This window comes from Cavia porcellus, unplaced genomic scaffold (genome assembly GCF_034190915.1).
Source record: "Cavia porcellus strain 051 isolate PalLab524CR breed Dunkin Hartley unplaced genomic scaffold, mCavPor4.1 scaffold_26, whole genome shotgun sequence".
In the NCBI taxonomy this organism is placed as follows: domain Eukaryota; kingdom Metazoa; phylum Chordata; class Mammalia; order Rodentia; family Caviidae; genus Cavia; species Cavia porcellus.
This window is the reverse complement of record NW_026947509.1, coordinates 40,633,483-40,658,855: the sequence shown is the minus strand read 5'-3', so window position 1 is coordinate 40,658,855 and position 25,373 is coordinate 40,633,483. Positions and strand designations below refer to the sequence as shown.

The 25,373-nt window shown below is 42.0% G+C and overlaps 1 protein-coding gene across 2 annotated transcripts in view; it reads right to left on the bottom strand.

The window, feature by feature from the left end:
- Window positions 1-24,493, bottom strand: part of Cdk15 (cyclin dependent kinase 15) — a 146,850-nt gene extending 122,357 nt beyond the window's left edge. For both annotated transcript variants that reach the window (XM_063237255.1, XM_063237257.1), the window contains exon 1: window positions 24,162-24,493. The gene's annotated coding sequence lies outside the window, so the exon portion shown is untranslated. The remainder of the gene's footprint in view (window positions 1-24,161) is intronic.
- Window positions 24,494-25,373: the final 880 nt, after the last annotated feature.

Below are 25,373 nucleotides of genomic sequence, written 5' to 3'. Positions count from 1 at the left end.
ACACAGATCACAGATCGCCTGAGGCAAGTCACGTGGATAAACTACTCCAGTCTCAAGAACACTGGATGCCTGCGACAAGCCACGCCAATAAACTATTAGGAGAAGGAGTTTCACACGACACTCAACCTCCCAAGTGTATACACAAGTGCACTGTAGCCGTTGGAGCACCTTCTCACCCTCCTTCTTCTTCCTTACTTCCCATCAGGAGAGAGGGCTCTTTGGCCTCAGTTTGCTGCATTCTGACTTGTGACCTTGTTTCGCCATCCTTCCCATGGAGAGCTGCGCGGAACCCGGCAGAGCCACCGTGCCTGGCACTGGTAGTGCACTGTAAAACTGCTTCTTTGATCATTTCTGGTTAACCCCCAACCCCAGTTATCTGTGGAATCATGTTTCAGTCCTTCATCTTGGCTTTGCCAGCATGACTTTTTCCTACTGTCTGCCTTGATTCTCTCATTTCCTTCCTCTTTCCCGGAGCCTCACTGGTGAACTCAGACTCTCCCCACTCTCCTGACTGAACCCTCACGTGCGTCTCCCCTGGCATATTCCTCTCTCCTCTGCATCTGTCTGTCCTGCAGCTCCTGGCTGGGGTTCCATCTCTCTCTGAACCTTTTCTTTCTTTTTTTTATTCCCCTCTTTCACACTGATCTCCAAAGCTCCGCTTCTGGTTCACTTACAGGTTGACCTATGCATTCTAAATGCTGTTTTTCTAATAAGTTGGTAAGTATGCTCTTTTAGGGTGTGGACTGTATCTTATACCCCTTTTAGAATCTTCATAAAATGAAACTTAAATTAAATAATAGTGTCTACATGTGAGTGTGAACACCTCCCCACACTCACGTACAGTATTTAGATCTAAAATATCCCCCAAGTCCTATGTATTGGGGAGCCTTCTGGAGGTCAGTGGGTGATGAGGATGTTACCCTGATCACTGGATCAATCTGTTAATTAGTTCACAAGCTGAATGAGATACAAGGGGTGGGGCAGTGGGACATTGCAGGTGTGCCTCTGTGGAGTACAGTGGTACCTCGGTTCATGAATTAAATTTACTCCACAGCTCTGGGGCGTATGGCTGCGTTTGTGTTCATGTGAGGAAAATGGCCCTGGTCATGGAGTGTGCAGGTGAAAGCAAAGTTTTGCCAAATGCTACTGTTAGAAACCAAATTTGTTTGTGAACAGAAACCTTCATAAACCAAAATATTATTGTGCATCTGTGGTCCTGACTCTTTTGCTTTCTGCTTCCCGGTCACTATTAGGGGAGCAGCTTTCCTTTGTCATCCCCTGTGTCACAATGTTTCTGCACTGTCACTAGCTAACCATGGACTGAACCCTCTGAAACGCTGAGCCAAAACAAACTCTCTTTCTTTAAATTGTGTGTGTCAAGCATTTCGTCCCAGCAATAGAAAGGTGGAAGATTGGGGCCAATGTTTAGTTGTAATTCACTCTGATCCCCCTCTGAGGGATATTTCTGTATCAGGCCCTCCTGAGTTTCTCTTGAACCTAATTCTCAGTTTATAATCCTGGCTGTTACAGACTCTGCTAATTCCTTTTTTCATCTCCTTCTTGAGCCTCATTTTAAAAAATCTTAGTTCTGAGCTCTTTTCAATACCTTGCTCCAGTGAGAAATTAAGGAGAACAGAGACATGGATTTGAGCCTCTCTTGTACTAGAACAATTGGCTTGACTTAACCACTCATTTTCTTTGTTTATGTTTGAGGAATAATTATATTTACCTGGGATTGTTTTGAGGATAAAGTACATAAGTGAAGCATTTTGCAAATAGTACATTATAAATTATACTATATTAAATAATGTTATTAAAATTAGCCCCCAATAATTAGCTCCCAAATGCTTCCCCCCACCCAGGCCTCCCAGCACACACACACACATGCACAGATCTGGTGTATATGGGTCATTTTACTTGGATCCCTTTGTCTTTTGTGACCAGAAAGACACTTGTCTTCTATGGTTTTTAAGAAAAGTAGGAGAAACCCTTCTCAGTTCCTACCAACACAGAAAATATGGACTCACATGCACAGCAGTCATTGAGCTGGCAGAGGAGACAGGATCTGTGTCTGTTTAGATGAATATACTTAATCAAATTGTTAAGCTCCTAGATCTTAGTAAAGTACAAGGCACTGGAATAGTTTTAGAGAACTGAAGAATAAGTAAACCAGGCATAGTGGTGCATGCCTGTAATCCCAGGTGTGGTATCTTAGCTACTTTTCTCATTGCTGATACAAAGTACCAACCCCAAAAGTTAAAGAAGGAAAAGTTTACTTGGCCCACAGTTTGTAGAGGTTTCAGTCCATAGTCAGGTGGTTCCAAGGCAGGGTGCTTTGGCAGACAGGCATTGCCAAGGAGAAAAAGTTCATGGCAGAGCAGGCAGCAGGCAGGAAAGCATCAAGCATCAAGCCTGTCTTTTCCTCTTATGTCATCTAGCTACAAGTCTTTTGGGTGTTGCCACCCACAACCAGGGTGTGCCTTTCATTACCCACCCAGGAACTGTGCTATGCAATCAGTGGATTAATTTAGTTATAATACCCTTCGTCCATATTCACACCCCACTAATCCACGTTCACACACCCTAGATCCAGCCACCTCCAAAAGCCTTTCTATGAGCCCGTGAGGCTTTGAGGAGGCATCTAAACAGTGTGAGGGCATTTGTAACTCTATTTGCTTCCTTTTCTCTGCCTTTTTTTCCATTTGAAACCCCCAAACCCTAGTCTTGAAAACCTCACTTATTTTATGGCCTATAGATTATAGTTCAGATACTTAGTTAGCAGTTAGAACTCACACAGTGAGTGAACTTTGGCCAGATTCCCAAAAACTTCCTTCTCTCCCTTCACTAGCCATAAAAACTATGGAAAGAGAAGCAAACAGTTTGTCTAAAGGCACCAAGCTGCTTGGTGCCCACACTCTATGTCAATGAAACAGATGTGTAAGAAGGTCTTGTAAAGCAATTATAGTGCTGCAAAACGGTGGTATCCATGAAATCTCCTGACCTTGTGAATTCATACAGGGATATATAACAGAAGGGAACAAAGGAATTGAGGTCAGCCAGCCAGTAGCCAGCAATTCAGTGGCCAAACCTGACTGACCACTGCAGTTTCAAAATAAACCTCCATTGTTTCAGAAGTATCAGTGTCCTGTGGGTAACTTTCTTGAGCATGCTGCAACAATACAAGTCATAACATCTGGGGAGGCTGAGGCAGGAGGATCACTAGTGCAATACCAGCCTAAACTACTGAGCAAGTTCAAGGCCACCTAGACTACACAGTGAGACTCTATCTCAAAGAACAAACAAACAAAAACAAAGCAAAACATGATCCTAGAACTTGGACTCGAATAAGAAAGACAGATAAATTTGTAAATTATTGTAATACATGCTAAGATACATGATTGTATACTTTTTCTTTAAAGGAAGTACTGAGTTTTGAACTCAAGGCTTTGCACTAGGCTACATCCTCAGTGCCAATCCACTTTTACTTTTTAATTTCCAGACAGAGTCTCACTAAATTGATCAATTGCTTGGCCTAGTCTTGAACTTTCAGTCTTTTCAAACTTCCAGAGTCTTGGGACTAAAGGCATGTACCACCACATCTGGAATTTAAACAAAATAGACAACAAAAAATATATATGTAAAGCAAATCCAAATTGTGCAGTACAGAGTCAAGAGTGAGTTTTGAATATGTTTTAGATTTCCCTTCTGAGGTCAGGTTTGCTCTTTCTCTGTCTTTCTCATACTAGACATTGAGCCGAGGGCCTCCCTGCTGAGCTTCCTTTGAATCAGGGTCTTGCTAAACTATTAAATTGACCAGGGCAGGTTTAAACTAGGGATCCTCTGCCTCAGCCCCCCAGAGTGCTGATATTGTAGGTGTGAACCACCACACCCTGCCATCCTGGTAAAACTCTTATCTTGGTATCGTCAGTTTTGAAGGAGGATGAGACAGATTACATACATTTAGGGCAATTTTTATTAATTTAGACACTCATTAAAAGATCAACTCCCTATGTGCACAGTTCAGTGAGGATCTGACCAAAGTGTTAAGGTAATAAATAAAGGTGTAGGGAGAATTAAGTCTTCCAGACTCCAGCCAAAGGAGCTCCGTTTTGCAGTGCACTGCTGTCTAGCTGTCTGATGGCCCTCAGAGGTGGAGGCTGTGTGCCAGACTGCAGCAAACAAGGCCCCACCAATGCAGCTTAACAGTGCTGAGACCAGCCGAATCCCGACAAGAATGGGCTGGGAGTGGAGTATTAATAACCCTTGTCTTTTGCTTCTGCTTTGTGCTGTTTCCCATTATAAACCCGGTAGTTTAGTAAAAGGGAGCTCATGATTCAGCAGTGCTGCCATCTGCACGTGGCCCAGCACTCTTAATAAACCCACATCCTCACTGACATGGACTCGTCTGAGGCATTTCTTGGGTTGCCAAAGCTCTCTCAATTTGGAGAGAGACATTTCTTTTATACCTCTCCGGGAAATTTACAGAAGATCAAGCTCTGTTCTGCTTTTAGTCACCTATCAGGCCGCTGTAGGCCCGAGAGGAGTCACTGTTTTTAGCAAAAGCTGCTTTTACATTCCATACAACGTCAGAAGAAAGCAAAAGTTATGCTTTTAATAAGTAATAGTCAAGGGCCCAAGAGTTTGCCCTCTGTCCCGATGGTAGTCTCACACTGTGTCACTTGGACTGTATGGGTTTCCCATTGCTCCAAGATTTCCCATTGCTGCAACAAAATGCCTGATATATACAACTTCAACAGGAAAATGATTTACTTGGCTTATGGTTCCAGTCCATGACTTGCTGGTTCCATTGCTATGAGTTTGAGGTGAGGGAGAACATCAAGGTGGGAGGGTGTGGGGAGCAGGGCTGCTTACTTCTCAGTGGCTGGGAGATGGGGTGGGGACAGGAGCGTACTCCTCCAGGTCACACTTCCCTTCCCCCAATGGCCTTCCTCCTCCAACAAGGGCTGACCTTCTAACAGCAGCTCCAGCTATGAAATCATGGATTGGTTAATTCAGTGAAGGGCTTAGCACTGCTGCAATCCAATAATTTTCTGAAAGCTATCGCTGAACAGTAAATGACAGCTCATTTTACCAAAAACTCGGGCTTTCTTTCAAAGCTTGTATCTAATCCATAAGCAAATACTGTAGGTTCTACCTTTAAAATACACCCAGAATTTGCCTCTATTTCATCTTCTCTTCCATTGTTACCTGAGACTATCATATTCTTTTTCTCTCCCTCTCCCTCTTTCCTTCACATTCTCTCTCTCCCTCTTCCCACTTTCCTCGGTAGAATCCAGGGCTTCCCATATCTGCTTTTACTCTTCCACTCCTCTACACTCCCCACATTGTAGAAGGTCAGCCCTTTACAAACAAGCTGGATTACAGCACTCCCCTCAAAGCCCTCTAAGAGTTGCCCATATCAATTAGATAAAAGCACAGCCTCAAATGACCTGCCCCACTGCCTAGCTGATTGGCCATTCAATCCTTTTCTCATCTAGCTGTAGCCTCCTTCAATGCCTTTTATTTTTTCCGACTGAGCAATAAAAGCACTGGCCTGCTTGCCTGGGCAGTTACCTGCTCCCTTTGCCTTAGAACCCAGTGTCCACTGGTTTATGTCTGCACTGCTTGCCTTATGATCTGTTTAGATGCCTTCATGAGAGGCTTTACCAACCCACTCCAGGCATCACCCTCCTCCTTCTATTCCCTTGAATTTCCTTATTGTTCCACATCACAGAAAACATTTTGCTGTGTACCTGGTATTATTCTAAGCACTTTGCATGGACATATCCTACAAGGCCAAGTTTTTTGTTTTCATTTTTTAATATTTTTACAGAGAGTAGGAGGATAGAGTTCAGTAAAAGGTTAGAAGAGTATAAGGCTTCACAATAATTGGGGGATGGAATGGGGACAGGAAATATTCTGAGCAGCAGTTTGTAAATGTGACTCTTTAACATTGGCCATAATCCCTGACAGGGCGGAAGTCCCAAGAAGTTGGACACATTTGTTTACAATGGCGCAGATTCTCAGTGTTGTGGGATTTTCTGCACTGCTGCAGGAGTTCATGACCTTAGTTGCACTGTGACAGAGAATAGTTTCCCAGGTGGGTGGAACACTAGGGAGGTAACTGAGTTTACATACAGAGCTGCACACCTTGCCCACACATCTCAGGTTGACATTCTGAATAAGGTCTGCAGGTCCAGCGATGGCGTGTGGCCTAGTCGCAGAATTCACCTCCAAAGTGTATGGAGATCACAGCTCTAGAGCTTCAGCAGAGATCCCGAGATGGCACATAGATGAGGGTGGCCTGCAGCAGCCAGCAGGCAAACGAAGGTTACTTGGATTGTATATTGGGGAGCCCTTTGGAAATCACGGTGTTACAGGCAGCTGAGTTAGTTAGAAATATTACAGGCAGTCAGACAGGGCTAAGCCCTCAAAGGAAGCAGAGCAGAAGTTAAGATACCTTGCAACCTTGGAAGACACAGTCATCTCCTACTGAGCACCAGATCTTAAGACAAAAGGCAAAGCAAATACTACCACATCTAAGAATCCACGGTCCAAATAGTTTTCCATCACCCTGAGGAAGTCAGGAGTCAGCATCCCACCCTGCTACAGGAAGTCACTGCTGTTACGCATGTCCATTTACTAGGTGACTGGCTCCATCTGTTCCTAATTTAATCAATTTTACTTATTGGTAAAATTAATCTTATTGGTTGACCACAGTTCTGTCCCTTCTTATGCTCACCTTGCAAGTTACCATTTTTCCCCACCTTGGACCCATCCAACCTCATGAGTTTACTCCATAAAAGTCCTTAGAAAAGAGAGTCTTTGGTCCCTCACTCAGGACCCATTCTGTCTCTCTCAGAGAGAAACTTTCTTTCTCTCAATATATACATCTCACTCCTAACCTCTGTTGTTCGTAAAATTCATTCTTCAATTTTAGAGAACATGAACTTGTCCTGAAGATACTTTAGGTCGGGAGTTTCACTCCCCTTTATCAATAGGAGGGAACAGCTCATTTTTTCTCTCCTCACGGTCTTGTCACCAGTTCAGACTAGGAAGGTTCACCTGGCTGGGGCAGCTCGCAGAGAAGCAGCGCGATGGCCTAGATCAGACCTCTCTATTCCCAGTCCAGCCCTTAACATGCAGTTCTAATGCACGTCGCGCTGCGGCGAGGTGCCGGCACGAGCCGGTTGCCCCAGTTACTCTCCAGGGGCACAGCGATGTGCCTGCACCGGAATGTATTGGACTCTGACCCACCCGCAGCCAGCCCTACCCAGCCGCACCCCCAGGCCTCCCGCACCACAGCGCAACCGTTTTGTGTTTCATTTCCCCACTGATCTCCACCCTTTCAGGTTGCAACTCCGTAGTAGAACAGTGTGGTTGCGGGGCAAACCAGCTATGCGTGCGACGGCGTCATTCGAGGCGGCAGGAGCTGATCCCTGCTGAGATGAGCTCTTCCAGGCCATCTGAGGACATTTTAGTCTTTTTTCTTTAATTCTTCGTCTCTTCCAGTTTGAAGTGGTAACAAAACCACCGCAACACAGGCGCTCTCCTGGAGGGGTTACCGCGGAAGCGTTCGGATAGCCTGCTGAGGAAGACTCCATGTCGTCTTTGCTGGGCAGCCTGAGGACAGCGGCTCTGCCTTTAAGCCTACCAACGCCACCTTACCAATTTTGACCCTTTCCAGACTCCGTGGGCTCTGGCAGTCCCGCACAGTCTCTTCCGGTACAGTGCCCTTCGGCCCCGCCCAGTCCGGGGGCCTCTTCCGGCGAGTGTGCCGGGCAGGTTTGCTCCGGGGTGCATATCACAGCCGAGAAGGAATCTGTGGCTTTGGTGACCTGGGTGGTAGAATCAAGACTTTAATAATGGCTATTTCCCCGAAAATAAGACTGGACCTTAAATTAATTTTTGCTCCAAAAGACACTACAGAGGGTTTTTCAGGGGATGTCTTCATTTTCTCATGTACTACAATTTATTCATGTGCAACAGTCTACATTTATTCATGCACAAAAATATACATTTATTCAAGTACAGGCATGCCATCTTCTGAAACATCGTCATAACTCACCAAACCCTGAATTCCGGCCCAAACTTCTTGTGACTTCCTTTCCCTTTAGAATTATTGGCCTCAATCTTTTGTGCAGCAGCAGCTGTCTGGTTAAAAGAGCACTTTTTGTTCATGAATCCTGCTCTTAGGGCATTGGCAACACAGCTGTCCGTGATTTTATCCCATGGATTTTCACCCAAGGCATAAACTCTCGCCTGCTATGCTTCATAAAGTTTTCCTTAAACCAAGGGTTAAGTGAAGACTTAGGAGTATGTTTCAAGTGGTTCCTTCAGGAGTAAAACTGTGTGTTTTTGTAGTAAATTGCAATATAAATATGACGGTTACGATCCTAAGCGTTGGTTCTGGACATAGGCAGAATCCCGTTCCCTTATATCTTAAGCAAGTTATTAAACCTGTTTGTCGCAGTTTCTTTATCTCTAAACTGAGGATTACAATGCATTTCTGATTTTAGTACCTTTATATATAATGGTTCATAAATTTGTTACAGTACCTAGATCATAGTATTCAGTACCTAGCTGGGCGTGGTAACTCACACCTGTAATCCTGCCACTTAGGAGGCTGAGGCAGGAGGATTCTGGTGACTGTGAGGGCAGCCTGAACTGTATAGTGTGACCCTGCCTCAAAAAGACAAAAAATAAAAATAAAAAATTCAGTACTTACTAACTTTATAATTATTTTTTTTCTTTTGCTACATCATGACCCAAACTACATCATGGCTCTTTTTTTCTTTTTCTTTTAATGGTAGCAAAGGTTATGCAGGGAAAGAAACAGGCTCTGCAAAGCAAATATGGGGCAAGTAAGAAAGAGTAGGAAAAGAAGTGCACCCTGCAGTGAGGGCAGCCACGATGCCAGCGTGACCACAGAAGTCTGTTTTTTCTTAAGTGATGGAAAAGAAAAGTTTTAACAGAAACTACTTTTTTAGATCAAGGAAATATTTTATAAGATAATTTTATAAGACATTTTTAGAGAAAATAGGATTTCAGGTTTGATCTCCAGTAAGGCAGGCATTCGGGGGTACACTTTAATTGAAAATGTTACTTAGTTTAAATTTGTTTTCTCCTAAATTATGATTGATATTGGCAAATTCAAGGTTTGTAGTTATAGCAAGAGAGTTTTAAATTGTTTCATAATGTTAAAATTTGAAAGATAATGGTTCAGAAAGTAAACTACCAAACAGGTGATTTCGGGGAAAACATGAGTAACATTACACAAAACACTTATTTTTAAAAGTTAACTTATACAGCATGATCTGGAAGCTTTGATCCAAATTTTTTCTTTGAGACTTGAAGTGGTTGAAACACTGACCTTGAACATTTTATTGTTGGAAAAGCAAAAGGCAGCTCACTGAGTCCTGGTTTTATTTTTTGTGATTTAAAAGTGTATTATTAATGTATCTTTTCATAAAAAACAAGATTTTAAAGGAGTAACTTCTTGGTTCCTCCTAAGAGAATTTCTAATGTGTATCACTGGTTTGTAACAACCTTCTACAGTTCTGTATGATTACGGGGTTAGGTTAAGATCTGAGTTTTAAAAACTATGAAGATAGAGAGGTAATTTTAGAGATGTGTATAAGAGGAAGAAGACGACTTGCTTTGATGTGTAGGCAGTTGAGCCTCTTTCTTGGTCACTCTAAAGAGTACCCGGACATTTTTAGTGACTTCCACATCATCATTCCACATCATTTAGCTCTTTTTAAGAACTTTGCACAATTAAAATATCACATATTCTACCCATATTATACATAAAAATTTGTAGCAAATTTTTAAAAACTTTTCACCATTGATACCCAAATCATCAGTTATCAGTAGTAACAAAGTAATAGACTTTGTACTAGGACAGTTCTTAATAAAAATTCTTGGTAACCACAAACAAAGTAGCAACAAACTATGACTTTGTTTTCATATTATATTCATTTTCCTGTCTCTATTTCTCTGTAAATATGATGGTGGTATCTTTAGGTTCTTTTCTTTTCTTTTCTTTCTCTCTTACATTAGGGATTGAGCACACAGCCTTTGCCTGAGCTATATCCCTATCAGCTTTATCTTTTATTTTGACAGAGTCTTGTTAAATTGCTCAGGTGGCATTTGAATTTAAAACCCTCCTGCCTGCCTGTTGTGGTGATGCATTCTGTAGTTCCAGCCCTTGGGAGGCTGAGGCAAGAGGATTGCCTGAGTTTGAAGACAGCCTGGGCTACAAAGTGAGTTCAAGGCCATCCTGAACTACAAAGCAAAATCCTGTCTCAAAAAAACCAAAACAAACAAACAACAAAAAATAACCCTGACCAAAAAAACTCCTCCTGCCTCTATTTCCAAGTGCTTGAGATTAGACGCATGCCGAAACACATTCAGGACTTTCATGTTTACCTGCATTGGGATAACCTAATTGTCCCAAGTGGATACAGCAAAACCATTTAAATCAGTTAAACACTGAATACTTCTTTGGGCTTATTTGTATAGTTCTTATAAATTTGAAGAGGTACAATTTTCTCAACTTACAAAGCCATTTGGTAGAAGTTCATTTCATTGCCAGTGAATTATTCTCTGAGATAATATTAGCTTTAGTCTCATTAATTTCACAAGTTGACCAGCAGCTCATATTTTTCTGTTACTAGATATAATTTCAGTATTGTTCTCCTTAGTCATCTCACACTTCTTCAGTTAATATCACCTCCTGTTGGCCCACTCGTGGGGGCCAAAAGAGATTTTCAAAGACGAGGTCCCAAGGTCAGAGAATGCACACATACAACACATCATCAACAACAAGCAGCATGGAGCAGAACAGAGCACAGGGTGTGCAAGAACTGTTGTGCCTTTATTGTATATAATTCTTACACAGGTTGTTACCTCATATTTACATGCCCACGTGGAACCACAACCAGTGCTTGTCTTTACCTGTGCTAGGTCATGGTTACATAACTACCAACTCTGCACCTGCACTAGACAGGTGGAGTCACACCCTCAGGTGTCCTGAGACACCCCTGAGATTTAAAGCAATCTGAATGGTTCCCCACATCCTACCCCCTCAAAGGTCAGGGGTATATAAGTGTAACATTCTATAGGTAACAGGGTACAAGTAACTGTAGTTAACAAATCAAGAACCATGTGGTTTTGCAAAACCAATTTTTTAATTTGAAGTTTTATCCATAAGCAACATCAAAGCCTGGCATGTATTACTCAAGGTCTGGGCCATCATATGTTAAGCAAGGGCTTTAACTTGGAGGGTTAAGTTTATGGTCTTTCTCCTGGTTAGACACTAGTGACATCAGCAGTCAGTTTTTCTGGTTGGATCTATTTCTAGCAATGCCTACAGGAGGAGCTTATATCCTGAGCCATGATGCCTTACATGGTCAGCTTTTTGGCCACACTTCCACATGTCTTGCCACAGATCAGCACTCCACAAGGAATAGTGCCCTATCTGTCACTCCCGAGCTGCCCAAGATGCAACCAGCACATCAGCCCTCAAGATGGCCCAGCTGTCTGTGTATACACGTAGAACCTTCATGGATCACAAGCAGCCATATTGCCCACAATTCTGCCCATTGGCTTGACCTGCCTTTTAGTACTGGGCTGGAACACAGACACTGTCCACTGCAGGGCTGCATCATGGCCAGACCTGTCAATATATGCAGCATCAGCCAGAGGATCCCCTTTCCCTTCTTCATAGGGACTAAGAGTCAAGTTCTGTAGCCTGTTCTTCTGGATGGATTCCTGGGCCACGTGTATCACGGGTCCTGAAACTGTTGCCAGTTCAACTGCCAACAGGCTAGCCAAGAAAGAGGCCCACTGTGGGAGGTATGTCCCCCACTGCATGAGAGCAGGGGCCTGTGCCACTCTACTCCTGGTACAGGCTGTCCACACCCATACCCAGCCCTCTCTGTCCCATGGCTCCTCACAGCCATGTAGAGCAGTGTCCAGCAATGCAGTGTCAATCAGGAAATACCAGCTTTTGGCTCCATTCTACAATGTGACCAAAACCCAGCAGGGAGCTCCCACTTCTCATTTTTGTAGTATGTCTCAGCCAAATCCATCATCATCCACGCTGCTGTTTAAGATAAATGGCAGGTGAGAGTCAATGACTTGTAGGGCTTGCACCTGTCTAGCAACCCTCTTTGTGGCCTGAAAAGCAGTTTCCACTGTGTCTGTTCAGCAAGCAGCTTCCACTGCATCTACGCAAACCCGTGCTGTGGTCATCTGGTATAAAGAGCACATCAGGGGAGCTGGTGTGGTACATCTGCTAAAAACTTAAGAAGCCCACACATGCCTGTAATTGGTGTACCGTCATGGGTCTGGTCTTACCCGACCATAACACCCAAGAATTGGACAGACAAGCCAGTTCACTGCACCTTGTCTTTGTCCATGACCCACCCCATACCAGCAAAGCTTTCTTCAGACTGCATGGCAGCTTTCAAGTCTGCAAGATAATCAGGCTAATGTAATATAATCAATACAATAAAACAGTGACACAGAGTGTGACTTGGCCCAGGTGGCCAGGTCCCGGGTCACAAGGCCAGGACACAAAGTTGGGATATGCAAATAGTTTCGTGGGAATGTTGTGGCACAATTTATAAATGTAACACATTTATAAAATAGCAAACAGGTATTTCATGATCCATTAGAAGTCTCTGACCAAGTTTCTGTTCTGCTGTTTCTGCTGAATTCAGTTGACTTTGACAGTGTGTACAGCCCAGCTGCTCAGCTCTGATGAACACTGCGTCAGAGTAACTGTCTGTACCTTAAGGATCCCTGGGCTAATTCAAGAACCCCTCTATTACAGCAATGCCTTTAGCTATGCTCATTCTGGAAGGATCTGAACTGAACTGAACCCCTGGACTGTTCTGTATTACTATAAACCCTTTGTTTGAAGACCAGCCTGCCTGTCAGTAGATGACTCAGTGTACGTAACCAAATATGTAACGTCTAGTCACTTGCTTTGTACCTTCCCACTTCTTCTATATAAACTAAACTCTTCCTAAATTCAGTACAATTGTCTTTGAGGAATTACCCCACAACAGTCCACTGGTATGAAAATCCAACAGTCTCTGGTGTAAAAATTCAATGCTCCCTCCTAGCTGCTCGGTGCAGAGTCTTTCTTTCAGTTTGGCCTGGCCTGGCTTGGCTTGGGAATTTTCCCACAACAAGATCTACTGTAATTACAGTTAAGTAATCCCACATGGCTGTAATTACAAACGTGACAGGTCCCACTCAAGGACCTTTCCTGCCCAGGGTTACTCCTGTGGTGCTGAAACAGCCCACCTGGGAAGTACTGTTGTTGAACTGAACTTACGTCTGGTTTCTAGAGCCGACACCTGCTTTCTAATTGTAGAGCGCTTTACCTGATTTTTTGTACTGGAAATACGACAATACGTGTGCTCAGCTTATTCTACACTATGTCCTGTGAAGGCAGCTGATCTTAGGAAAGAAGGGCTACCTAGAGCAAGTAGGCCCCTAGCAGTGGACAGAGTGATGTCATTCCTGAAGAACATGTGCTGAGACAGTTGGATTCATTGCCAAGGCTCTCCCTCACTTTATCAATCAACCAGGTTTTTCAAATACCATTTTCAAGCCAGGGGATTGAATCTCGGCATTTGTATTGAGCCACATTCCCCGCCGTATTTTTGTTTTTCTAAATTTTGAGATGGGGGTTTTTTCTGTTGCTGTTGCATGTAGTGAGGGTTTGAGGATCGCAGGGTCTCTCATGAGATGACCCTCCACTTCTCCAGATCCTTGCCTTTACTCTGGCAAAAATTAAGAAGTAGGGTGAGCCTTGCTCAAAGCCAATGCCTCTACAGAAGATGAGGGAACTTAGGCCTGGTGTAGAATGAGAAAGTCAGAATTGAAGTGACATTGTTGCAGAAATCTGGAATCAAACCGAATGGAAGACTTTGCACTGAGGAGTCAAAAGGCAACTGCTTATCATGCTAGCAGGCTGTTGGGACCAAGTTCAAATCACCAGCCTCGAGTCAATTTTGGGTTTTGAGCAGGAAGCACAAAAGTCAATAGCAAATCAGTTGCTATCAGGTCATATGCTGTCAAGATCCGTTCCAGGCAAGTTTATTTAAAAAGGAATTGTTTCTCGTAAGACAGGAGAAACTAGGGAGGGAGCTGCAGCTGAGGGGGTGGTGAAATTAAGCCTGTCCTTGGCTAGTTTATCTCAGTTGGACAGCCCTTGAAAATAGAATATGTTTATATGTCAGACAGCATACAGCAGAAGCAGTCCAGACAGGTGCAGTCAAATTTAGGCCAGACTATCTCTAAGTTGCAGCTGATGTGGTCAGTCAGGGCTAACTGAGTCTACTGGTCTAACTATGTAGTGGGCTAGGTGAGCACATCTTCTCTTAACACAGAATCTGATGGTTGATTTTTAACTTTTCTGTCACAATATGGGGCAAAAGTTTATTTATGATTGTGAATGCAAGAGCTACTTTGCAAAACATGCTACAAAGTAGGGTGAAACCTGAGCGGGTTCCTGAAAGATCAGGGAACGAGACTTATAGGAGTAAACTACTTTCTAAAGGTAACTGTTTCACTGATTGGTATAATCTAGGCCAATCAGGGGTAAAGAAGTGGGCAGTGGACTAGAAGTTTCTCAGTACCTACATGTAATAATGCCATAAGGAGTAACTTCCTCATTCTAGTACGCCATAAGCTGTGGTACTTTTACAATCATCAGCCACCCAGGTCTTACCTTATACTGCCTATGCCCCTCTAACTGTCCCCACATTCCCTCCTTGGACTCAATCATCCCACTGCCATAGGATGGAGAACAGGTGATGAGTGCTCTGGCTGCTTCCTGCTGATTAGGGTCACAGTGGAAGACCGGTGACGTTCTTCAAGCAAGGATGGTCTAAGAGGCTGTGGGGGAAAGAGACTGTTAGCTCCATGTTAGGCTCCATCTTTAGGACCATCTGCATTTTGATAATAATGATGTAGTCTAAAATAAGATGAGTAAGGCAGTTAAGTATACAGGGCCCCAACAAAGTATAACAAAAGCAAAAGGATCAGTGACCCTGGAATATGGAGGAGTCAGGATGTTACTGAAAAAGGTGTGCTGCTGTACTATGTACTGATAATGGGGAACACCAACTGCAGGCCTGTAGGAAGAAGTTTCCAACCACAAAATGTCAGCTTGGCTGCTTGCTTGGGCTTGGCAGCTTCTAGGGCAAGAACAAACAAATCCTATCAGAAATAAAAGCACATATGACTAAAGCATTGGCACTAGAATGGAGAGGACATTTGTAACCAGTTGGCTCCCAGTCTTGTCTACATGGGTGGCTGAAAACTGCCAGCCTAAGTAACTGATTAGAGTTCACTTTTCATGTTTAATCCACCTTATTAGTTACTTTATCTTTGGCTACACTTTTCTTCTGTGTGTCCAAGACCAAATTAAACTGAGACCAGTATTAAGCACAATTAACCTTTTGCCAAATACAAAGGTCAGTTAAGGCTCTCCAGAAGTTACTTGTGGCACCACATGTAAAACCTCTTATTGCTCTGTCAGTGGCAGCCTTCGGGATGGGCCATAATCTTGCTTGACCATGTGGCTTTCCATAGAAGCAGAGGAGATGTTTTTCCCTCTGACGACCCTCCTTTTTAACACATCATACCTCAATTGATTTCTGTCCTCTGGGATCTAACAATTCCCTTGCTCAGGAGGTTGTATAACTTACCAGAGTTATAGGATACTGTAGGAAAGGTCCTTTCTTGTACTGGGTCCTTGTTGACCTTGGAGGGCCAGGGCCAAAATGCTATTGTTATATACTTTTCTCCTCTGGTCCCCAAACCTAGGTTGTTAAACACTCAGAAGAATTAGCTATACCAACATTTTATTAAGACTAGTAGGTCTCATTTTATGATCATATGTAGATACTAAACACTTTGAAACAGTTAGCAGGACTAGGGAACTTTTTATTTTCCTACCAATTGTTTTTCCTGGAAATTGAATCTCTGTAAAATGTTAACAGACAACAAATACAAAATTATAAAGAGAAATCTGGAGATTTGGGGCAGCATAACAACTATGATGGTATTATTATACTAGAAACATATGTAAATGTTTAGTACAGAGCAACCTTCTAGTCAGTCATAGCCATCTTTATGCAATTACATGATATTAAATGACATAAAGGAACTTTTAATCAATGCTATTATCCTTCAATAGAATGTCATTCAAGAAGGGTGCATCTATCCATAGATGCACTTCATAGGTTATTTATGTCCAACTTCTAATTTCAGTGACTCTTTGTGGACTGCTCAGTGCATGAAAATTTTTCTTTAAACAAGAAAGCCTCATTGTTTTACCCAAAGAGGACTTAAACTTTTAATGACAGGCAATGCAAATGTATTATAATAGTTAGCAGTGTTAGTTGGGCAAAATCCCCCACCAGGCCTGAATAAGGAAACCACTTGTTTTGTCCTACGAATGGAAAAAAAAGAAATCAGTTTTCTGGTAGTGTAATCCAGCAGTCCCTCCACAGCAGCAGTCTTCACTTGGTTACTTCAACATGCATGCACAACTCATTTATAAAACTCATCTTTTATAATGTCTTCTTTTGTAGGAGGTATTTCACATACCCACTGAGATTTGGGCAAGAGATCAGAGTATGATGCCCTGGGGATCCTCAGTTTTGGAGAACCTCTGGGGGCATTCAACTTTATCACAGCCCCAGTCCTTTTTGAAGTGCTTCTATTTTTTTTTTTTTTGGCAGTAAATGTATGATTTGTCTATGGAGCCTCCTTTCTTTTTCTTTTCTTTTTTTTATTTTTCAAGTGTGTTTGTGCGGAAGTCTTTGTTCAACTAAATTAACATGTTAGGGGTTCCAAGCTCTACCCATCCCAGTACAAGGCCCTACACCATACTTTGGGGGTGTATCCTGGCTAGCCACAAGGGTCCTGGAGTATCCAAGCCCTGCCCAGCCCAGCCCAGACTTCTAGCCCACCAAGAACAAGTCTAGGAGACACTGACATGGAAGATACTAGAAATTGCACAAGTGATATTTCTGAAATGATAGCAACTGAAGTAAAAAACCAGCTATGTGAGGCTATAGAGGAAATTAGATTTTAAAAAATCTCTCAAGTAAAAAAAATAAATGACAAACATAATGAAAGAAATGTAGAGAATATCTAAAGAAGACATAGATTAAAAAACAGAGAACATAAAATGATGGAAACCTTGAATGAACAATATAGGAAAGAATTAGAATGCATGAAACAGATGCAAAGACATATTCAGGAAATTGAAAACTGGCAAAACCACCTGAACAAAGCTGAAGATAGACTTTGAAGACAGGATGGAAGCTAATGATTATGAAAAAAATCTCTTAAAAATAACAAGGAACTATGGAACAACAGTTCAACAGCTGCAAGATAATGCAAAGAAAAACAATATAAGTTTGGTAGCTGTCAACAAAAAAGCAAGAGTTAACACAAATGATATAAAAAGACTATTTGTAGAAATAATAAAGAAAATTTTCCAACCATGGGAAAAGAATCTGGCATCCAGATAAGTAAGACATATAGACCCCAATTAGCCATAACCAAAATAAATCTACACCCAGACATATAGTAATTAAGATCTCAGAAATTCATCACAAAAATGTAATACTAAAAGCTGCCAGAAAAAACAAAGAGATCACCTATTAAGGAACACCCATCAGAATCTCAACAGACTTTGCATCACAAACCAATAAATTAAGAAGAGCTTACAGTGAAGTATTTCAAGTCCTGAATTAAAACAATTTCAAACCCAGACTGATGTATCCTGAAAAACTAAGTTTCAAAATCAATGGAGAAATAACTTCCATGACAAACAACAACTGAAGAAATTCATGACCATCAAATCAGCACTGCATAGAATACTGAAATGCTCTAAAAAGAGTTGAAGATGACTAAAATTCCAAGAACAAGAACTGAAAGAAACCACCAAGCAAGACAAGCACTTAAACAGAGAACCAACAACAGGAAGATAACATGACAAAGGTAAGTCAATATATATCAGTTATATCCATCAATGTAAATGACTTCAATTCACCAATCAAAAAAGAATGGCAGTGTGGATTAAGAAACAAAATTCAACAGTATGCTGTCTACAAAAAATACATTTAACTCAAAATAAAATTCATAGACTGAAAGTCAAAGGATGGAAAACAATATTTCATGTGACAGGAACCCAGAAAATAGGGTAGCTATTCTATTTGCATATAATGTGACTCAAACCAAGAATGATCAAGAGATAAAGAAGGTCACTATATACATGTCAGTGAGAAATTTCAAGATAAAAAATAACAATCATAAATATCTACACACCAAATATGAGAGCATCCAACTACATCATACAAATATTAATAGGTATAAAAAATAAAATAAATAATAACACAATTATAAAGGGAGACCTCAACACTCCATTTTCAAAGAGAATAACTAGACAAAAAAAATCAACAAAGAAATAACAGAACTGAACCAAACTTGTGAAAAAATGGACACTTACTAGACATGTATAGTGTTTTAACCAACATCAGAATATACACTCTTCTTAGATGCATGTGGGTCATTCTTTTTTTTTGTCTTTGTCTTTTTATCGGTACTGGGGATCGAACTCACGACTGCCTGCTTCCAAGGCAGGTGCTTATGCCGCTGAGCTAAATCCCCAGCCCCGTGGGTCATTCTTTAAAATAGACCATATACTAATCCACAGAACATGTATGAGTAAATGCAAAGGAATCATGCATATTGTCTGACCATAATGCAAAAAATTATAAATTAATGACAAAAAAAACCACAAAAACTACATAAACACCTGGAAATTAAATAACACTCTTCTAAACAACAAATGGGTCACAGAAGAAATTTACAAAGAAATTATACAATATCTACAATCAAATGAAAATGCAAATACAACTTACCAAAACCTGTGACACAATGAAAGCAGTCTTCAGAGGGAAATTTATAGCAGTGAATTCTCACATCAGGAACATGGAATGAACACAACCTAATGCTGCACCTCAAACTTTTAGAAAAAAAGAGCAAGTCCAAAGCCCAAAGAAGGAAGGAATTTATAAAGATTAGAGCAGCAATTGAGCAATTAATGCAATTGAGATGAAAAAAACAATACCAAGGGTTAATGAATCAAAGAGTTGGTTCTTTGAAAGAGCAAATAAAATTGATAAACCCTAGCCAATCTTATCAAAAAGAGGAAACACAAATTCAAATCCAAGCATAAGAAATGAAAAGTGTGAAATTATTACCAATCACATGGAAATTCTGAAGACCATCAATATCTATTTTGAAAATCTATACACTCATAGAATGGAAAATATAGAAGAAGCGGACAGATTCCTGAAAATATATGGATGGAAAGCACAGAAGAAATGGACAGATTCCTGAAAATACATGAATAACCAAAACTCTATCAAGAAGATATAAAATCCTGAATAACCCAGTATCAGTTAATGAAACTGAAATGTAACTAAAAACTTACCAACAAAAAAGAGTTCAGGTGCTGATGGATTCACAGCTGAATTCTACACAAAATTTAGGGAAAATTTAACATCAACACTCCTCAAACTCTTTAATGAAATTAAAAGGGAAGCAAGTCTCCCTAATAGCCAACCCAAAAAGAGAACTATAGGCCAATCTCCCTAATGAATATAGATGCAAAAATCCTAAATAACACATTAGCAAACAGAATGCAGCAAATCATTAAGGAGATTGTACACCACGAGCAAATGGAATTCAACCCAGGAATGCAGGGTTGGTTCAACATACCCAGATCAATAAATGTAACACACCACATTAACAGAGCCAAAGACAAAAATCACACGATCATCTCAATAGATGCAGAAAAAGCTTCTGATAAAATCCAACACTCATTTATGGTAAAAATCCTAGAGAAAACTGGAATAGTTAGTGTTTACCTCAATCTGATAAAAGCCATTTATGACAAACCAACAGTCAACATCATACTAAACAGACAAAAATTGACAAGGATGCCACTATCACCCCTCCTATTCAATATAGTTCTGGAAACATTGGCCAGAGCAATTAGACTAGAAAGAGAAATAAAAGAAACAAGGATAGGAAAGAAAGAAGTTAAATTATTATTACTTGCAGATGACATGATAAGTCTACATAGAAGACTCCAAAAACTTCACCAAAATTCTATTAGACTTAATAAGCAAATTCAGCAGTGTAGCTGGGTACAAAATCAACACTCAAGAGTCAACAGCATTCCTGTACACAAACAACAAACTCACAAGAGAGAAGTTAGGAAACCACACCCTTTACAATATCATACAAAAAATGAACTACTTAAGAGTCAACCTAACAAAAAAAGTAAAAGATTATACATTGAAAATTACAGTGCCCTGAAAAAAGAAATAGAAGAATTCAGAAAATGGAAAGATATTTCTTGCTCATGGATATGAAGAACCAACACAATGAAAATGCCCATATTCCCAAAACTGCTATACAAATTTAGTGCAATGTCGATCAAAATTCTGTTAGCATACCTCCAGATCTAGAAAAAAAAATTCCTAAAAATTCGGAATCCAAAGAGACCTTAGAATAGTAAAGGCAATTCTGAGCAAAAAGACAAGACAGGATGCATCACAATCCTTGGCCAGAATTATCTACAAAGCTGATGTAATAAAATCAGCATGGTAAATAAACAGACCTGAGGATCAGTGGAGCAGAATGGAAGATACAGACACAGCTACAAACACACTCAGCCATCTTATCTTTGACAAAGGGGCCAAACAAGTTCACTGGAAGAAAGATAGACTCTTTAATATGTTGTGCTGGCAAAAGTGGCTTTCCACATGTCAAAGACTTAAAATAGGCCCATGTACTAAACTAAAGTCAAAATGGATCAAAGATCTAAATATTAAGACAGAAACATTAAATCTACTGGGGGACAAAAGGTAAAAATCTCAAGGACATAGGGGTAGGCAGAGAATTCATGAACAAAAAGCAAACTTCATGGGAAATACTTCAAAGATTCAACAAATCGAATCTCATCTTACTAAAAAGTTTTTGCACATCCAAAGAAATCACCAACGGAGTGAAAAGAAAACCCACTGACTGAGAAAACATTTTTTGCCAACTGTCACTCTGACAAAGAACTTCTATCTAGAATGTATAAAGAATTGAAAAAAAACAGGGCCCCCAAATTCAAAGATCCAATTCAAAAATGGGCATCTGAGATGAGTGCACAATTCTTAGATGAAGAAATAGAAATGGCAAATAAGTACGTGAAAAAATGTTCAATATCACTGATCATTTGAGAAATGCAAATTAAAACAACACTGAGATATCATCTCACTCCAGAAAAAATGGTTCATATCAAGAAATCAATGAATAACAAAGGCTGGAGGGCTGTGGGGGAAAAGTAACCCTTCTCCACTGTTGGTGGGAATATAAACTGGTAAAACCAGTGGAAATCAGGGTAAAGATTCCTTAAAAACTAGGATTAGAGGTTCCATTTGACTCAGAAGTTCTCCTCTGGGGTATTTTTCCAGAAGAATTGAAAACATACCACAACAATGTATATGCACCCATGTTTATAGCTGTAGTTTGTAATAGCCAGTTCTTGGAAACAACCTAAATGCCCATCAACTTAGGAATGGATTTTTAAAAATGTGGTATTTTTACATACAGTTCTACTCAGCTATAAGGAAAATCAACTCACCAGGAACATAGCTCAGTGGCATAGCACCTGCCTGGCAAGTGGAAGGTCCTAAATTCAATTCCTGGTACCAAAAATAAATAAATAAACAAGTATCTTCAAAGAAAGATAAACTCAAGACTTTTATAGGCAAATGGATGCAACTAGAGACCATCTTCAAAGTGAAATAAATCAGACTCACATGTGTCAACCCTGTATTTTCTTGCTAGTGTAAGAGACTGAAAATATATGAGATCCAAAAGTTACAATAGATATAGTGAAAGGGAAAGGAAGTGTTCAGAGGGAAATTACATTATTTGATCAATTTTGCATGCCTGTATCTGGTAACCCTAGCAACCAGTTTGAAAATAACAATATGTAATATAATAACCTTTGTTAAATTTCTATAATCTTATTTTGAAAGCCTGTATCACTATTGGTTTTTGCTGTTGTCATTGTTTGGCTTTTTTTTTTTCCTGGATTGATTTCTAATTTTTTTGTGTTTTTCTCTTTAAAACGAAAAAATGTGAAGGAACCATTAGGATGTTACAACTAGTTTGGAGAATTCACAGAACAGACAAGAATACAGGTAATCAAGAATGCTGAAGTGAACTTGATAGATTTATAAAGAACTGACTGATTCATTCCACCAGACAAAAACATGTATTATTACAAAGTTGAAAAATAACAACAATAAATGTCAGAGTCACCTGAAAGGGTGTAACAAAGCAAAATGAAGTATTTTCATTTTTCACCATTTTAGAGCTTCCAGTAATTTCTGATAAATTACAGTCAAATTTCCAAGGCAGAGTAAATCCACACAAGGAGTTAATGATAAATACGTGGGCTGAGGCTTTAGCTCAGTGGCATAAGTGCCTGCCATGGCATAAGTGAGGTCATGAGTTCAATCCCCAGTAACAAAGGCAAAAAATAAATTACATATAATAAAACAAAACAAACAAACAAACAGGTAAAAAGTCAGCTTCTTAAAAGAGAGAGAAATTTTGCAGCGGTAGAAAACATTGCTTTAGCCAGTTGTAGTGGTGCACTGTGTAATCCCAGCCCTTGGGAGACTGCTCAGGAGGATGTGGCAAGTCTGAGACCAGCCTGGGCTACAAAGTGACCCCCAGGCCAGAGTGTATGCATAGTGAGACTCGGTCTCAAAAAGACAAAAAAAGAAAAAAAAAAAAAAAAACATTGCTTAACATGGATAAGGATGTAAATGCAAGACACAGGCCACACACACGGTCAGAGTACAACTGAGGATACACAGCTCAAGGTGAGTCACTGACGAAAGGTCCAAAGAGATATTCTGAGGGGACTGAAGTTAATTTAAGACTAGCTAGTTTGCATAATCACTTCCTAAGTTTCATCAAAATCACGGCTTTCTCCACTAAGGTTGCAAACTCAAAAGATTATCTTGTCAATTGGGAGGCAGTGTAATACACTCCATATATATATAGTGTAATATATATAACACATATGCAAATACACACTTAAAAGCATATACATGCGTGTGTACATACTTTACATTCGTAAGAGCTTATGTTCAGAAAATCTAAGATGAGGCCGGGCATTTAGCTCAGCAGCATAAGCACCTACCCAGAAGCACAAGGTCATGAGTTCAACTCCTGGTACCAAAAAAAGAAAGAAAAAAGTGACATTGTTCAGAAAATCTAAGATGAAAATGAACCAAACACAAACTTAACGGCACGGTGCCTTGGAGAAGGATATCCTTTACATCTAAATGTGCACGTAGATACACACGTATCTATCACGCTGACAGCACACACATGCACATCGCGGCGGGGCGCACACGCGTGTGTGCACACCCCTTCCACAAGCTGCACCAGCTCCTGATTCACGGATTCAGACGGCAAAGCTCGACCGTGCCCGGGGCTCCTCCGTGGGTGTCTCCCCGGCTGTCCGGGACGCCGCCCAGGCCACGGGGAGGCACGCGGAGGGCAGAGTGGGGCTGCGCGCCGCGCCCCGCTGCCTCCCCCAGCAGCTCGCGGCCAAGCCGGGCCTCAGAGGCGGGCGGCCCGAGCGGCCCGGGCTGCAGTCTGCAGGGCACACGGCGCCTGGGCCTCTGTCAGGCGGCCGCGCAGGTCTCGGGAGGAACCGCGACGGCGGCACCGCGCGCCTCCACCCCGCAGGGGCGTCTGCAGCGGCGGGACGCGCGTGGCGCAGGCAGCGCGGCGTCGTGGCGGCTTCCTGCTCCTCACCGCGATCGCGTCCCGGCACGAGCGCTGCACACTCGCGAAGGGACGCTGCGCGCACGCGGGTAGTGGACGAGAGCTCGCGCGCCTGGCGCCAGCGCGGGGCGGAACAGCTCTGTGCCTTCCCGGCGCCGCCGCTGGCTGCTCTGGGCCTCCGGAGCTGCAGGGCGCCTGTGAGGATCCGAGCGCTCCGAGGGGATCCAACGCCTTCTACTCACCACACCCAGCTGTGTTTCTTCTCACGGCGACTACAGGGCTGGAAACCGCTGAATTCAGCGCTCAGGGTCCAGCAGCTTCGTGCCCAAGGCGAGGCGGAGCGTAGTCACGATGCCAGGGGCGCCGCCCGTGTCCGGATGGGGCATCCCCACCCCCGCATGGACCTGGCAGCGACCTGCTGTCCTTAGTGTCAAGCCCAAGAAGGTCTGGGCACTTATACAGCAGTGTTTCAAATGTAAAAGCTCTCCCTTTAATGGGCCCTAATAGGAGATCACGGCCAAATCATGGGGCTCTCAGGGTCTTAGGAGAGGAGAATCAGGAAGCATGCAGTACAGCAGCTCCTCAAATTGGGCCTTGGATGGTTGGGTCTGTACTGGTATTTCAAGAGGGGCAGATTTGCAAAATGCGTCACAGATAAAACAAAGAGCTCTTTTGACACTGTCTCTCTAGGACACAAGCAGGTCTTAATGCTCTTATACGAAAATCTGAGCTTGCTGGAGTATGGCAACACGGGTGGAAAATCAACGGGAGGAAATTTTCCTGTCTAGATTAAGTGGGATGAAACAACCAAATTTCCCACTGTGGCCTGACAGAACAATTAGCTGTGGGAAATCCTGCCGAGAGTAATCCGAAAGAAAGAGGTTAGAAGCGACATCTCTGAGGTGGCAGCCTAATTTAGAAACTATCTATAGTCCCCGTTTATGAGACATAAAGCAGCAATAGCCAGAAAGAAGTCTTGGCCCAGGTTCCTGGCAAGCAGAACATCTGGAGACGTGCCAAGACTCCCGGTTCTCCTCCCCATATCCACGGGCCTAAAGGTGGATCTAACCCTTCCTGACAGCCCATGTAATACCTCTGGACACTGCGTGGCTCAGCAGTGACATAAGCATGCAGCACTTAGCACGATGAGGTGAAAGCCCACAGTGCTTCCGGAGAGTCAGCACTGGCACTCGTTGCCCCGGTCTCAACAGTCCTCCAATGTGCAAAGGGGTAAAGATTTCCACTGCGTTAGACGGCGGGTGGACGGTGTGGTGGGGGTGGGGGAGGTTTCCTTTGGAAAATAAGCTAAGAAGGGGACAGAGTGTTCTCCTACATTCACTCCCGTTTAGACTGGGTATACCACGACCAGAACGTCTTTGCTGGTCTTTCCTGCCATCCTGAATGTCAACAGTGTTTGAGCTTCAAAGTGAGAGGCTATGACTTCCCAGGGCACA